Source organism: Bactrocera neohumeralis, chromosome 3, assembly GCF_024586455.1.
Source record: "Bactrocera neohumeralis isolate Rockhampton chromosome 3, APGP_CSIRO_Bneo_wtdbg2-racon-allhic-juicebox.fasta_v2, whole genome shotgun sequence".
Taxonomy (NCBI): domain Eukaryota; kingdom Metazoa; phylum Arthropoda; class Insecta; order Diptera; family Tephritidae; genus Bactrocera; species Bactrocera neohumeralis.
This window is the reverse complement of record NC_065920.1, coordinates 48274286-48288253: the sequence shown is the minus strand read 5'-3', so window position 1 is coordinate 48288253 and position 13968 is coordinate 48274286. Positions and strand designations below refer to the sequence as shown.

At 38.7% G+C, this 13968-nt stretch overlaps 1 protein-coding gene across 5 annotated transcripts in view; it reads right to left on the bottom strand.

The window, feature by feature from the left end:
- LOC126752523 (uncharacterized) overlaps nucleotides 1-13968 on the bottom strand; it is a 227239-nt gene that overhangs the window by 52671 nt on the left and 160600 nt on the right. The window contains exon 1 of one of the 5 annotated variants that reach the window (XM_050463393.1): nucleotides 7807-7825. The exons of the other annotated variants lie outside the window; for them this stretch is intronic. The gene's annotated coding sequence lies outside the window, so the exon portion shown is untranslated. Of the gene's footprint in view, nucleotides 1-7806; nucleotides 7826-13968 lie in introns of those variants that run through there. 5 annotated transcript variants of the gene reach the window in all.

Here is a 13968-nt window from a genome sequence, read left to right as displayed (position 1 = left end):
CTAACAGATATATGTACATTATACATACATATGTATAAATAAATATGTGCATATGTATATACTCGTACATATATGACATACACATACATAGGTGTCTACTATTTTGCATATAATATTTATGGAATTGTACCGCAATAAAAATATCCCCCCTGTCTACATATGCACATACATATACACAAAGACTTAGCTGAAATTCTATAAAGTATGTACCAAAGTGACTTTTTATGTTTGTTGTCACACAGTTTACACAGTTATTTGCACATCTCTATGTTTGCACACTTAGTGCGTCGCATCTATACAAAAATCGCCTTCAATTCTTTCATATGCCCGCAACGTTATCAGTTGGTGCTTTTGCAAACTTTATACAATATTTATGTGTATATGCCGAAATTATACGCTCTCCGCAGTCAAAACAATGAAGCCGAGGGCACAGATTCAAAATGAGGGTCTCAGCCGGCATGATACAATCAATTTCCGGCATTGTTGTTGCTCGTCAATGCTGCGGCTAGTGGCCTCCATAAAAAATATGTTATGTACATATAGTAAAGGGTGATCCATTTCATTTTTTTAAAGAAAAAACACAGAAACTTCAAATTTAATGAGGAATGTTTATTATCATTCATTTTTGGCATTTATTTTTTAAAGATTATCTCTGTTGGCCGCGGCTACATCTCAGATGGTCCATTCGTTGAGTGCAGTTTTTCGAGCATTTCGCGTGATGTTTTGCTCCAAGATCAGAATCGAAGCGGGATTGTCCGCACAGACTTTAGACTTTACACACCCTCCAGGAAAAAGTCTAACGGTGTAATCTCGGTTGCCAATTGTCCAGCCCAAAACTTGAAAGTATCTGCTCACCGAAGTGTTCTCTCACTAAATAAATTGATTGATGAGATGTGTGGAAAGTGGTGCCGTCTTGTTGAAACCAATTGTCGCCAAGAGCTTCAATTTCATCAAATAGTCGGTTATCATGGCGCGATAAAGATCGCCATTGGCGGTTACGTTCTCACCGACGTCATTTTTGAAGAAATGTGGACCGATGATTCCACCGACCCACAAACCACACCAAACCGTAGTTTTTTCTTGATGAAATAGCAGCTCTTGAATCTCTTTAGGTTGCTCTTCGTTCCAAATGCGGCGTATTTTGCCTGTTTACATACCCATTGAGCTAGAAATGGACTTATAGCTAAACAAAATTTGGCTCAAAAAGTCGGATCTTCTTGGAACTTTCCAAGAGCCCATAGAGCGATGCGATGTCGATTGGGAAGGTCGAGCGGCCGCAGTTCTTGCACAAGCTGTATTTTGTACACTTTCAATTTAAGATCTCGACTTAAAATGCTATAAGTCGTCGCCTAATCGACTCTCCACGGTCTTCGTGTACACTATCAGCTACGACTGTTATAATTTCTTCACTGCGTGTTGGACGTGGTCTATTGGGTCGAATATTATTCAATAATGAATGGTGGGTCTCAAGATGGGTGATGGTGTAACGAATAGTACGCTCAGTAGACCGATTATGTTCATCATAAGTTGAGCAAAGTGCGCGAAACTCATTCATAACAGAACGTGAATTTTCGTAATAAAATTTAACGATTTATAAACGTTGTTGAGGCGTAAGTTTTTACACGGTAAAAACAATACTGAACAAAAGTAACACGATAGCTTGATACGGCTCACACGTGACCTGTCAAAGAATGTTACCAGCTGTTTACAAAGTGGGATTTCTCCGAAAAATGCAACTTAGGGGATCAGGTGTCAATTCAAGGGTTTGATTTATGGAAGTAAATTTGTATCACAGAGTTCAAGAGTTCGAGTTATGGAACGAAATTTGTGTAAAATTTTACTGCAAAACTTCTTCTTTTTCTTTACTGGCGTAGACACCGCTTACGCGATTATAGCCGAGTTAACAACTGCGCGCCAGTCGTTTCTTATTTTCGCTACGTGGCGCCAATTGGATATTCCAAGCGAAGCCAGGTCCTTCTCCATTTGGTCCTTCCAACGGAGTGGAGGTCTTCCTCTCCCTCTGCTTCCCCCGGCGGGTACTGCGTCGAATACTTTCAAAGCTGGAGTGTTTTCGTCCATCCGTACAACATGACCTAGCCAGCGCAGCCGCTGTCTTTTAATTCGCTGAACTATGTCAATGTTGTCGTATATCTCGTACAGCTCATCGTTCCATCGAATGCGATATTCGCCGTGGCCAATGCGCAAAGGACCATAAATCTTTCGCAGAACCTTCCTCTCGAAAACTCGTAACGTCCACTCATCGGTTGCTGTCATCGTCCAAGCCTCTGCACAATATAGCAGGACGGGAATTATGAGCGACTTATAGAGTTTGGCTTTTGTTCGTCGAGAGAGGACTTTACTTTTCAATTGCCTACTCAGTCCGAAGTAGCACTGTTGGAAAGAGCAATCCTGCATTGGATTTCCAGGCTGACATTGTTGGTGGTGTTAATACTGGTTCCTAAATAGACGAAATTATCTACAACTTCAAAACACTATTGTCAATTTAAGTGTTCGATTTATGGAGAACTTCGAGTTATAGACGTTGAACTGTATTTAGATCGGTACCCTATAGCATGTAGCTATCAGGCAAACTGCAAAGAACCAGACTAGCCCTTAGCGATGCCAGATGAAGTGCCGAATTAGCACGAATTAATTCATTGAAAGACGTCATTTTCAATAGGTTCCAAGGCATCACAAACGATATCACTGCAGTATCTCATAGCATTCGTCCAGGACAAGTGCAGAAGATATGCTCCATTCCTACTCTAGTGCCTTGCTCTTGACATTTCCTGCAGCCATCGGAATCTGTCAGTCCATCCTTCAGTCGTGTGCCGCCTCCAGCCTGTGAGCAGTGACTATTCCAATCATGCTCTTTCTTTCAACAGTGAGTAGGAACTTTGTATATTTTATTTTTGGCCTTCTTTGCCTTGCACCTGTCCAGATCGTTGTAAATACAATGCGCATGTGGCACTCAGTAGAAGTGAAGTCGCTAGTTCCTGACAACACATTCTACTGCTGCCCTGCTTCCTGCTTCCCAAGACATTTCGTTTCGATGTGCGAAATGAAGTTATGGCTTTGGCTGTCTACATACTAGATGTTAACCCCGGAGTTGCTTGCTGATGCATTGGAGACCAGCTCCGCGGCTTTCCCAATAGCAAAAACCTTTGCTTAAAATATACTGCAATGATCCGACAGCATAAAAGGCCGCATTATGTTTAGTTTCGGACAGTATATTTCCGCACTAGTTCCTTACTCCATTTGCGATCCATCCGGGCAAAAGTTTAGCGTGTTTCACACAGTTGCCATGCCTTTACAACAACCTCCTCTCTCTAAATTTACTTCCCAGGATTTAAAAATGCTATTGTAATTTTTGTTTTTTTTTTTTCAAAAATCTAACAAACATATACGAGTATTGTGGATATATTATTGCACAATATTATTTCATCCAATTACTTAATATACATATGTATATGCTCTTTGTTCGTGTTTATCCATATTTCGTATTTTTTTTGGGTCATTTCTATTAATGTAAGCAATCGCAATGAACTCGTTTCGTTTGAGCCAAATTTTTAAGGCGATTACAAATACAATACAAAAACACACATTCTTCTCACTACTACTATATAGCATGACAATTCGTCACATGACGACCTTAATACAATACAATCGTGAAAAAAATATTACCAAAAGAAGAGAAGAAACATTGCAATAAACTCAACATACAAACTTAAAATTCATGAATTTAGCTTTAAAACGTGAAATGAGAATAAATCAAGAAATACTGTTTTAAACTATATACATATGTATGTACATATGAATGTGTATGTGCAAAAAATGGGCTAGCTAACATCAGCAACTTTAATTAGTTGAAGCACTCGGCTAAAATACACGAACCGAATAGCAGTCTAAAGGGAGTTGGCGTGCTTAATGTGGCTTTCCGCAGCAAGTCTGTCAGTTCCATTGATCAGTCTGCAGCTGAGTCAGCGGATCAACGATCAAAAGTATACATAGATACGTAAGTATATACAAATGAAGACAAAGAATAATCAAAACTGCGAAGTAAAAGTACAGTTTAAAGCAGCTAAAGAAAATATAATAGCCGACTAGCGGAGAACTGGTTTTGGCGAGTTCAGTGAGCACCTGCGCAAGGTACTCGTGGGCCATTTCTTTAATTTTTTTTTCTGAAACTACGCCATAGTCCAAACAAAATTAATTGAGCGCTCGCTTTGAAAAAGTTGGTAACGGTACATTAAAATTATGATGGACAAAGAAATTAGAATTTAATAAAAGAAGACCAAATAGTAGGAAAGCAAGTAAGAACCGTCAAAATCATCAAATATTTGATGGATGGAAAAGCTATAAACTGATTTACATACTGAATGTGGTTTTAAGAGTAATGATAGAACGATAGGAGTGCTGAGTATGGAGTGTCTATACTTTCATCGATAATTCACTACAATCGTCGAGCTCAATGTCAGTATAGCCGATCGGATATCCTGAGTGAATACACACTGCTCTGAAGGAAATTGCACTTCGGACAGTAAACCTACTGCTGCCTTTATAGCTGCCACCGCCGCTAAAATACGCTGTATTGATCTGGTGGTCTGAAATTAGAGTTGACGGTGAGTTGTCGACAGCAGTTTCCACCTCACACTCTCTCTTAGCATCGATTCTCTAACGGCTTCTTCTTCTTTACTGGCGTAGACACCGCTGACGCGGTTATAGCAGAGTTAACAATAGTGCGCCAGTCGTTTCTCCTTTTCGCAATTTGGCGCCAATTCGAGATACCAGCCCGGTCTTCTCCACCTGATCTCTCCAACGGAGTGTAGGTCTTCCAATTACTTTGTTTACCCCGGCGGATACTGTGTCGAATACTTTCTGAACTGAAGTGTCTTCATCCATACGGACGACATGGCCTAGCCAGCGTAGCCAAAAGCTTGTAACGTTGACTCATCAGATGTTGTCATCGTCCTTGCCTCTGCACCATATAATAGGACGGAAATAATGGGCGACTTTTAGAGTTTGGTTTTTGTACGTCAAGAGAGAACTTTACTTCTCAATTGTCTACTCAGTCCGAAGAAGCACCTGTTGGCAAAAGTCATTCTGCGCAGGATTTCGAGACTGACATTGTTATTGGTGTTAATACTGGTTCCAAGATAAACGAAATTATCTACGTTTTCTAAGTTATGACTGTCAACAGTGACGTGGAAGTCAAGTCGCGAGTGCGACGACTGTTTGTTTGATGGCAGGAGATATTTCGTCTCGCCCACGTTCACTGCCAGACCCATTTGCTTCGCTTCCTTATCTAGTCTGGAGAAAACAGAACTAACGGCGCGGGTGTTGAGGCCAATGATATCAATATCATCGGCATACGTCAGCAGCTGTACGCTCTTATAAAAGATTGTACCTGCTCGATTAAGTTCTGCAGCTCGAATTATTTTCTCCAGCAATAGATTGAAGAAGTCGCACGATATGGAGTCACCTTGTTTGAAGCCTCGTTTGATATTAAACGGCTCGGAGAGGTCCTTCTGGATCATGACGGAGCTTTTGGTATTGCTCAATGTCAGTTTACACAGCCGTATTAGTTCTGCGGGGATACCAAATTCAGACATATCGCCATAAAGTCAGCTTCTTTTCGTGCTGTCAAAAGCAGCTTTGAAATCGACGAACAGGTGGGTGTATCGATCTTTGCTCAGTTTATATGGCAGCTATCTGTTCTACTGGTCCGATATCGTCGGTGCCGGATGTGAATAGCTTCTTGGAGAGGAAAATCGATAACTCAAAAACTGAGGGACTAATTCCTTCAAATACAGGCAGACGGACATAACTAAATCAACTCAGCTCGTCCTGCTCTTCATTTTTTATAATTTATAGGCGCTCCGTCATTTTTTTCTGGGTGCTACAAACTTCATTTTCCAATTAACACTCTTCGCATATTAAGATATGCCAAAAGTTAGTTGAAGTTAATTTCTTTAAGCAAAGTGCAAACAAGTTGTGTAAAACACATATTTTTTTCAAAAAAAAAAAAGGTAGAAATATCAAGGTTTATTTTTGTGGAGACTACTCTAGTTAATTTTAGCTCTCAGATTTTCGAGTCAGCTCTAGAGCAGAAAAATACACATACCTTCATACATGCATACATCGCAATAAACCCTCAAATTGCAAAAAAAAACTGGCTTTGAAACCGGAACAGAGCGTGTCACTTCCAACTTTAGACACTCCCACGCGATTTTTTTCTGTTTTTATTTCTTGGTGGGCGCGCAACAGCTGTTGAATTTCAGAAGTCCACTCACACGCCGCACTCGGACATGACCACGTGTCCGCTGACAAAACTCGTACCGACAAATGATAAAATTGCAAAGCTATACCAAAAACAACAAAAATATGTGTTAACAAAGGCAATAAAATTGACATTTGTCTTAAGTTTTAACGACAGCATTTGGCTAAATACGGCAAAAATCGCTGACAGCACACGTTAGACATTAAACAAACATGATGGGCGAAAACTAATAAAAAATCATAAATATAATACAAAGTTTGATGTGTCGTAAGTAGCAAAAAGTGACAAAGAAACGAAACAGAAGCCTTGACTTCTCAAATAGGCGGACGTTGTACGCTATTTTGTCAGATAAAAGGTGATTAAATCGGTGTACTTTGCGCTGCTGCTTTTTTCGTTACATAAATGTTAATTAATGTTCCTTTCAAGATCATATAAAAAATGACTCTAAAGTTTAATTATTTTGGGTTGCGTTTAAAAATGCATAACGTAGTTAGCGATGACAAAAAATTAGTATTAATCGATTAACACATGATTGAACGATGTGATTATAAAAATAAACGGATACGAGGTTTTTTGTATATTTTTTCGTTATAAACGGAAATTGGGGCCGCGGTGCCCAATATTCACTACCAAGTCGTCAATCGTCTTGGTCTTGTCTACGTAGACAAGGGGATTCACATAACCCCAAAAAAATAGTTTAGCGGTGTTAAAAGGCACAATCTTGCAGACCATGCCACAGGTCCACGATGAGAGATAATGCACCCAACAAAATATTTCTTCAATAAATTGTTTGTTTCGTTGACTGTATGCCATGTAGAGTCAATTTCTTAGAACCAAAGATTATTCACATCAACATCCTCTAAATCGGGCATGAAAAGGTCAGTAATCATGGCTCTTTAACGTGCCCCATCGACAGAAACAGTATGGTCGGCTTCATTTTTGAATAAATGTGGACTAGTGACTCCCTCTGACCTTAAAGCGCACCAAACAGTGACTTTTTGAGGTTGTTGCGCCGTCTCAACAATGGCTTGTGGACTATCATCATTCCAAATGCACCGAACTGCACGAGTTGGATTTCGTTAGCCCGCAAAGCAAGATCCCTTAACTAAATCTTCCATAAAGTGATAGTGCTACAGCTCCAATTATGGTATTGCGCGAGATTTTGGATGTATTCATTCGTGTCTTCTTCGATACTCTGCTCCACAGCAGCAATAGCGTCTTTGGTGCTGACTATCTGGCGCCTCGTAGGACGCGCATTATCTACGTGGTGCAAAACCGATTCATGGTTGCTTGAATTACCGACTCTGCTGGATGATTGTGTCGACCGAATACTGGTCGTATGCGCCGCGTAAACCGAACCAATAATTTGGTATTAAGTTTGCACGATTTATAAACATTGCTCCGGAGTAAGTATGTTCATTATTAAAAAAAAAACATCCGTTATAAGAAGGAAGTTGATATAAATGTAGACTGTTTACAAAACATCTTTGTGTCCTGTTTCGACTAATTTATTATCTAATAGTTACCTTATTTCACAATGGGCTTCCTAAAGGCCTAGGTGCGTCGTGGGACAGTCACTCTACCTATCTACCTACCGTAAGGGAGAGAGAAGACGTAGGTCCATTCCACCAATTTTGGCACCGACACTCTCCCTGTATTTTCATCTACAGCAGAAAATTAAATCGAAAAAGTAAATAGTTGGTCTCTGAGTTGAATTTATGCATTTCGTATGGCATAAAAGAGTATAAAATCGTTTTGATTTTGATTTTGATCGATCAGTTTATATCGCAGTTTTATCCAATAGTGGTTCGATAACTGCAGTTTTGACAAATAAGTAGCTTCTTAGAGGAAAAGGGTTGTAGGCAATATATCGGTATCTCAAAAGGATAGGGACAATCCTGTTCAGGGTTCGAAAGAATCATCGGTCCTTAGTTCTTCAAAAATGCTGCCGGTGAGAACGTAACTGTCAATGGCGATCTTTATCGCACGATAACGGACTATTTGATGCCTGAAATTGAAGCGCGTGATCTCGGCGACTTTTGTTTTCAACAAGACGGCACCACTTCACACACATCGCATCAATCAATGGATTTGTTGAGACAACACTTCGGTGAGCAGATAATTTGACGTTTAAGGCCGGTCAATTGCCCACCCAAAACGCATGATATCACACCGTTAGACTTTTTCCTGTGGGGATATGTAAAGTCTAAAGTATACGTCCCGCTTCGGATGAGGCCTTGGAACAAAACTTCACGAGTGTTATTCGCCAATTACTACAAGTCGAAATGGTCGAACGAGTCATCGAAAATTGGACTCAATGGATGGACCATGTGAAACGTAGCCGCGGCCTTATTTGAAAGCGATATTCTTTCGAATACTAACAAGCATTCCCCATTAAATTTGAAGTTTCTAAGTTTTCTATAAGTTCTGCTTTCTCCAGACTGGACAAGGAAGCAAAACCAATGGGTCTGGCAGTGAACGAGGGCAAGACGAAATATCTCCTGTCATCAAACAAACATTCGTCGCACTCGCGACTTGGCAATCACGTCACTGTTGACAGTCATAACTTTGAATTAGATAATTTTGTCTATCTTGGAACCAGCGTAAACACCACCAACAATGTCAGCCTAGAAATCCAACGCAGGATAACTCTTGCCAACAGGTGCTACTTCGGACTGAGTAGGCAATTGAGAAGCAAAGCCCTCTCTCGACAAACAAAAACCAAATTCTATAAGTCACTCATAATTCCCGTCCTGCTATATGGTGCAGAGGCTTGGACGATGACATCAACTGATGAGTCGACGTTGAGAGTTTTCAAGAGAAAAGTTCTGCGAAAGATTTATGGTCCTTTGCGCATTGGCCACGGCGAATATCGCATTCGATGGAACGATGAGCTGTACGAGATATACGACAACATTGACATAGTTCAGCGAATTAAAAGACAGCGGCTACGCTGGCTAGGTCATGTTGTCCGATGGATGAAAACACTCCAGCTCTGAAAGTATTCGACGCAGTACCCGCCGGGGAAGCAGAGGAAGAGGAAGACCTCCACTCCGTTGGAAGGACCAAGTGGAGAAGGACCTGGCTTCGCTTGGAATATCCAATTGGCGCCACGTAGCGAAAAGAAGAAACGACTGGCGCGCTGTTGTTAACTCGGCTATAATCGCATAGGCGGTGTCTACGCCAATTAAGAAGAAGAAGTTTTCTATAAAAAAGTAAATAACCTCGAAATTGATCCCCCTTTATTTCATAAGTTTATAAATATTATTAGAGCTCACAGCAAAATTTATTATATTTAAAAATTAGATATTTTAATATTTATTCGATAATATAATGTAATAGTGAAAAATATAAAATACGTAGGCAAGCAGTAGTTTCCATACATACCTGCATAAATGTATGTTAATTGCACTTGACAGCTCGATTTTTTTCGAAACCACTCAAGTCGACTTTTTAAACACATTCAAGATGGAAAACTCACTTCTATACTTACAAACACATGCAACCAATTATTTATTATCATTGATCTCTTTCCAATTTATCCGCACATTTTTAATATGCGACAATGCTTCGCACTTAATTAATGCGCTCTTGAGTAAATTGCTTGTTTCAATTTAACTGTTGAAAATTCTATGAAAATTATGGGAAAATCAGATATTACTTTTCCTGCTAAAAACCACATATGTACATATATATACTGGTGTTTGTATATATATACATAAGTATCTATAATTAATTAGAGGAATATCATTTGAATTCAAAAGAGGACAATAGTAATTTTTTTGTGCTTCAATTGAGTTCCGACAGCCAAGTTTAGCAGCAATAAACAAAAGGGGCATCTTGTAGAAGTTCCACCTACAAATGCATTTTACGTGCACACATACATGCATATGTAAATATACTGTATGTGTGAAATAGAACAATAAACAGCAAAGATAATCAGTTTACAAATATTTTCCCGAAATAATACTCATGCAAATAGTAAAATTACAAATAATGAGCGCATAAGCGCACACAGGTGCAATTGTTTACACAAATACACAGATACATACACATACATAGGTATATGCATTTACGAATGTCTATATAAATGAAATTGCTTAATCGTTATAAAAAGATTTCCAAGTTTACTTAATTAACAAACTAGCAAAAAATCGAGCGATAATAAAGTTTATGTGCTTGTTTAAATACCCAGTAGGAAAAATATACAATAGGACATATGTGAAACTAAACAAGAAATAAGTAACTTGGACTGCACCAAAACTAGAATACCCTTCGTAGGTGCATTTTTTAAAGCATAAAACGCATAATAGGATATAACAAGTAAGGAAGGGCTAAGTTCGGGTGTCACCGAACATTTTATACTCTCTCATGATAAAGTGATAATCGAGATTTCATTATCCGTCATTTACATATTTTTCAAATACCGTATTTGTGTAAAGTTTTACTCCGCTATCATCATTGGTTCCTAATGCATATATATATTATACAGAGAAGGCATCAGATGGAATTCAAAATAGCGTTATATTGGAAGAAGGCGTGGTTGTGAACCGACTTCACCCATATTTCGTACATGTCATCAGCGTGTTAAGAAAATATTATATACCGAATTTCATTGAAATCGGTTGAGTAGTTCCTGAGATATGGTTTTTGGTCCATAAGTGGGCGAGGCCACGCCCATTTTCAATTTTTAAAAAAAAGCCTGGATGCAGCTTCCTTCTGCCATTTCTTCCGTGAAATTTAGTGTTTCTGACGTTTTTTTTTAGTCGGTTAACGCACTTTTAGTGATTTTCAACATAACCTTTGTATGGGAGGTGGGCGTGGTTATTATCCGATTTCTTCCATTTTTGAACTGTATATGGAAATGCCTGAAGGAAACGACTCTATAAACTTTGGTTGACATAGCTATAGTAGTTTCCGAGATATGTACAAAAAACTTAGTAGGGGGCGGGGTCACGCCCACTTTTCCAAGTGTCAAATTTCACTTTAATATCTTTATTTATGGCTTAGTTATGACACTGTATAGGTTTTGGCCGATTTTTCTTCGAACTTAACCTTCTTATGGAGCCTAGAAATACGTGCACCAAGTTTCGTCATGATATCTCAATTTTTACTCAAGTTACCGCTTGCACGGACAGACGGACGGACATACGGACAGACGGACATCCGGATTTCAGCTCTACTCGTCACCCTGATCATTTTGGTATATATATAACCTTATATCTGACTCTTTTAGTTTTAGGACTTACAAACAACCGTTATGTGAACAAAACTATAATACTCTCCTTAGCAACTTTGTTGCGAAGAGTATAAAAAGCTATTTATCTTGATTTGCATGGGTGAGTTTATATGGCACCTACATATATGCTATAGTGGTCCAAATTAAACAATTTCTTCAGAGATTGTAGCGATGAATTGAATAATAATCTATCACAAATTTCGTGAAAATAGCTCGTCAAATAAAAAAGTGTACCATAGAAGGACTTGAGTTCGATCGGTCAGTTTGTATGACAGCTATATCTTATAGTTGTCCGATCTAAACAATTTCTTCAGAGATTGCATTTATACCTTAGGCAATTACTCATGCTAAGTTTTGTGAAAATACCTCGCCAAATAAAAAAGTGTACCATGCAAGCCTTGATTCCGATAGTTCAGTTTATATTGCAGCAATATACTTTAGTGATCCGATTTGAACAATTTCTTCAGAGTTAATATCATTTTCCAAAACCCATGCCAACCATATCTTGCAGATATCTCGAAATTAAAAGGCTTGACTTGATTGCGATCATTCAGTTATACGCTAAAGCAGTTCGATATCCGTGGTTTCGACAAATAAACAGATTCTTGGTGAGAAAAGAAAGTGTGCAAACTTTCTAAAAAAAACTAAAGGAGAACTTTGCATATATATATATAATCGATGTATAAGTGCAATCGCGTTACAAAATATGGCGTTAGAAAGATAAGGTTTCATGCTAAACAATCTTTTCAGATATTTCTGTGATTGCTTGACTTCGTATTGTGTGAGCACTCGTCAAGATAGACACCAGCAAATGAAAATGTGAATAGTCTTTATGGATCTTATGTGTAACAGCAAATCACGCGCCAAGATGTACCACGCTCTAGAAGGGCAATTATTGAAAATATCGATAGGTCAATGGAAATCTACGATTTCGACTACCTTATAAGCGCTCGATTGCCGAGGATCTAAACTTTGCATATACAATCGTTCGGAATAATTTAAATAAAACTGGTTACAAAAAGAAGCCAGTTGTATGGGTACCTCCCGAGTTAATAGATAATGGACCGCGATCTAACTGCGATCCGTTGCTGAATCGGAAATAAATCGATTAATTTCTGAAACGGTTGGTCGTTAGTGCTGAAAAATGGCCTCACTTACGACAATGTGAAGCGATAATGGTTATGGTAAGCCGCAACAAATGGTAGCCAATCTAGGATTGACTGTCAGATAGGGTTACCTGTATGTTTGGTACTAACTATTGTAAGGAAATCAACTATTATTAGCCGCTCCCTACAAACAAACTTTGATTTTCCAAACTCTTAATCCTGACGTATATTGTCATTAATTGGATCGTCTGAAGAAAGTAATCGGAAAGGAATTGTGTTTCAACACGACAATGGCGTATGCCCTGCGTCAATAGTAAGCTCCAGAATCTTGATTGGGATGCTCATATGCATTTACCTAACCTACATCATTTGTTCCTATGACGAATCATTTTTCTTGTGAAAACCGATCCCAACTTCAATTTTACGAAATCTATCCAGATCCAAAAATGCCAAGATGATTCTACATCTTATAAACAACTTAGATTTGTGGCCACCGGCATAATTTTACTGTTACGGATAGCTAAGACATCTCAGGATCTATTCACATAAAGTCCAACCATCCAGTATCAAACGGTGTGAAGACAGCGGGGTTTCAACCCGTTCCCAACCTATTATTAAAACGAGAATGAGGTCAGCATTGCCGCTCTGTTATCGGAGTTAAAGTAAATTTGATTTTCCAAAGGGTTGCAGTTACGACTTCACACAACAAAATAAACATATGTATATATATATGTATATGTATATATTTGCATAGGTATTTAGATATGTAAACATATATACAAGTATGTAAGCTGTTACACTTGTAAATTATCTGTGCAGTTTTGTTGTCAGTAAATTAAATATGAAAGCAGAAATAACAGCAAAAACTACTTTCATGAATTAACATTTCAAACCATTATCTCTTTTTTTTAGCGTAATAAAGTGCAGAGATTATAAACTTGTATGTAAACAACTATGAAAGCTTTATTGCGTTCCCAAAATTCGGTATAAATTATTACTTGAAACAAGTAAGGAAGGGCTAAGTTCGTGTGCAACCGAACATTTCATACTTTTGCTACATGCAAGGATTAAAACCAGGGGAGTGCCTCAAGTACATAAGGCTTCTTAGTTATATGGAGTCTAGGGCGATTTCTACCCAATTTTATTCATTCTAAGCACAACTCAAATAGAAGCACTGGGTCCAGAGTACCTCGGGGCTTGTTTGTCAAAAAAGTCTCGCGGTATTTTCGCTAGTTGGTGCTGAAATCGCGTCGCATCGGGTCATGCTATACCTTGGAAAACTCATTTCACGCGCTAACACGTGTTTGATTGATTGTCGTTTCTTTTAAGTCGTTCGTGAGTTA